The sequence below is a fragment of the Mus caroli genome, chromosome 1 (assembly GCF_900094665.2).
Source record: "Mus caroli chromosome 1, CAROLI_EIJ_v1.1, whole genome shotgun sequence".
NCBI classification, from domain to species: Eukaryota; Metazoa; Chordata; class Mammalia; order Rodentia; family Muridae; genus Mus; species Mus caroli.
Genome location: NC_034570.1, coordinates 44,394,832 through 44,398,578, shown reverse-complemented (window position 1 = coordinate 44,398,578; position 3,747 = coordinate 44,394,832).

Genomic DNA, 3,747 nt, shown 5'->3' with positions numbered 1-3,747 from the left:
GCCAGGAATGCATTAAATCATATTTACTGCCCCCAGCTAGTCTTTAATGCTTTCATTTCTGTCTCATATACCAAACTAGAAATAATAAACTATTTTTTTATAAAAGAAGCTGTCTTTATTATTTTTCCCTGGCACTGTCTTCTTTGGTCTTTTAGCTTCGGCTGATGTCATTATTATCACATTTCACAAATATGAACAAAACAGTATTAAATAGTCTTCTACAGTCTGAGGGCAAAGTTATGGATCTTTTGCTGTCATTCCAAACCAAACTTTTATATTAATTTTATTTCATTTTGTCAGAAAGACGTTATCCAATGTGTTATTGAAATTACATTCCACTTTTAACCAATTAAGTAAATGAAGAAATAAAATCTGAAAAACTTTTAGTGAAATTTTGGAAAAGGTCCACTCATAACCTATTATTAAATTGTGACTCAATTTTCTTCTTTACTTCTGAACTAGATATTTTAATATACTTTCCAATCTGGAATCCAAGTGTTAGGTACTAGATTTTACCTTAAAATAATTTGCCAATCATCTGTGAAGAAATAATATAATGTCATAATAAATTTGAAAAAATGTGAAAGCTTTCAGATCACAGGCTTGTTGGAGACAAATAGTAATTATATAATAACAAATGTACATATGTGAAAACAATCTTAGTTGTACTCTTCAGTTTTATTTGTGTGATATAAAACTTTTAAATATAACATTATAATATATGATATATGATATATTTTATATTATGTGATATAAGATATATGATATATGACATATGGTATATAATTATATCATATATTATATATGGTGCTATAGAATTATATATAATAGATATAATCATATAATTTATGTTTCTATACTATATAATAATAATATGCTTTAGTTTTCCTACAACTGCTAAAAATTGGCATATTTTGGTAAAGATTAAAAACTTACCTTTCCAAAATGAGGTCTATTAAGAGAGAGACAGAGAGAGACAGAGAGAGAGAGAAATACAGAGTATTATATGAAAGACAAGATGATAGGTCCTTAAAGAGAAAAAAGTTAGCCTTCAGAAGAAATATTCTGAATGAGTTTCACAAGACTTTGAAGAAGGTAAATAATTTCTCAGAAGAAAATACTATTTTCATATTCATTTATAAAACATATTAATGATTAATTTGAAGGATACCTTCATTAGGAATATAAATTAAATAGAAGTATCAGAAAGACAGCCATCATAGACTGCATGGCAGTGGACACTGAATGATGGAATTCAGGAACATTACAAGAGGGAGAGGAAACATTTGTTTTAATATTTATCTCAGAACATGGGAAGCCAGAGCATAGCATGCAATCAGTTTCTTCCAGTCATCCACATTTTTAGTTACAAGTTGCAAAGACAAAAATCAGAACAGTTTACACATCCCTCTTCCATGCATAAGAGTTTTTGACCATAGTAACAGAACAGGTGGTGGTAGGTTTTCTAGATTGTTAATTAGACCTTTCCTGTGACCAGCAGCTAACAGCAGCATGGTCACAATAAATCACAGTTGTAGATCATTAGCTATATATTCTGGTAACATTATTTGTAGGTGTGAGTTACATTTTCTTTCTTTCTTTCTTTTTTTTTTTTAATTTTTTTATTTTACGAGACAGGGTTTCTCTGTGTAGCCCTGCCTGTCCTGGAAGTCACTCTGTAGCCCAGGCTGGTCTCGAAATCACAAATCTACCTGCCTCTGCCTCCCAAGTGCTGGGATTATTTATTTATTTATTTATTTACTTACATCTCAAAAGTTTCCCATCTTCCTGGTCTCCCTCCCCAAGATTTTCTCCCCCTGCTCCCTGCTCAGAGAGGATGCTCCCTCTCCCACCCACCTATATTGCCTTACCCCTGCCAGCATCACTATTCCCTGGGGCATCAAGTTTCCACAGAATTGTGTATCCTCTCCTACTGTGGCCAAACAAGGCATTTGTCTGCTATACATGTGCCTGGGGCCCTGGAGCATTCCATGTATGGTCCTTGGGTTTTGGTGGAATATGTGGGAACTCTGAGTGTTCCCAGCTAGTTGACACTGTTGTTCTTTCTATGGGGTTGCAATCACTCTCAGCTCCTTCAGTTTTCTCATAACTCTTTCATATGGGTCCCAGACCTCTATCGAATTGGTGGCTGTAAATATTTGCATTTGTCTCAGTCAGTTCCTGGTAGAGTGACTCCTGTCTCCTGTCTACAAGCACAATATGGCATCAGTAACAATTTCTGAGATTGATTTGGAGGCATACGATGGATCTCAGGTTGGGCCAGTCACTGGGTGGCCTTTCTTCCTTTCTCTTCTCCATTATTATCACTGTATTTCCTTTAGAGGGGAACAACTGTGGTTTATCTACTATGAATTACTTATAGGTAGATGGCAGGACTGGCTTTTCTTCATCATGCTAGGATTTTTTTCTAACATAAATTTATTCAGTTTTGTGTAGTCTCTGTGACCTCATGTGTGTTTCAGTGTTGTTGTGTCTCCTGACAATCGTCCACCACATCTGGCTCTGAGAATCTTTGTGCCACCTCTAAGACTGAGATGATTGAGAAGAGGTTGAATGAAGACATTGGAATCAGGGCTGAATTACCAAGTCTCTCACTGTCTGGATATTGTCACTTTATAAGGTTTTGTATTCATTACCACATTAAAGAAAGAATCTTTTCTGGGGGACAGGCAAGAGCCACATAGCTTCTGAGGCTGCGCCAATTTTGGCTCCAGACAACCGGCCACCTTCGGGGCCAGAGGACAGGCGTCCACCCGGCCTGGGAGGCTTCTGCCTTAGGCTCCGCAGGAGCCACCTTTGTTCAGGGACTCCACAGCATGTAGTCTGCACAGGTGAGAGTGTGGACTACAGAGGCTAGCAGCTTCTGGGACAGGCAAGAGCCACAGAACTTCTGAGGCTGCGCCATTTTCAGCTCCAGACAACCAGCCACCTTCCTGGCCAGAGGACAGGTGTCCACCCAGCCTGGGAGACCTTTGCCTCAGGATCCCCAGGAGCCATCTTGGTTTCAGGACTCCACGGAAAGTAGTCTACACAGGGGAGAGTGTGGACTACTGAAACAATGGCTTCTGTGACAGGACAAAGCAACACAGTGTCTCGGAAATATCCTGTTTTGGGCCTTCATCTTAGGCCAGGAGGAGGTCCAAATGCCAGATAACTGTGCACCTTCCCTGAAAGAGGAGAGCTTGCCTGCAGAGACTGCTCTGACCACTGAAACTCAGAGGAGAGAGCTAGTCTCCCAGGTCTGCTAATAGAGGGTAACAAAATCACCAGAGGAACAATCTCTAAACAGAGACAACTATAACAACTAATGCCAGAGATTACCAGATGGTGAAAGGTAAACGTAAAAATCTTGCTAACAGAAACCAGGACCACTCACCATCATCAGAACCCAGCACTCCCACTTCGACCAGTCCAGGGCACCCCAACACACCAGAAAAGCTAGACCTGGATTTAAAAGCATATCTCATGATGATGGTAGAGGACATCAAGAAGGACTTCAATAACTCACTTAAAGAAATACAGGTGTGAAGAAACAAGCTAGAGTAGTCATTCAAATATCTAACAAAATCGACTTCCAACCCAAAATAATCAAAAAAGACAAGAAGGGGCACTTCATACTCATCAAAGGTAAAATCTCCCAAGAGGAACTCTCAATTCTGAATATCTATGCTCCAAATACAAAGGCAGCCACATTCATTAAAGAAACTTTAGTAAAATCAAAGCACA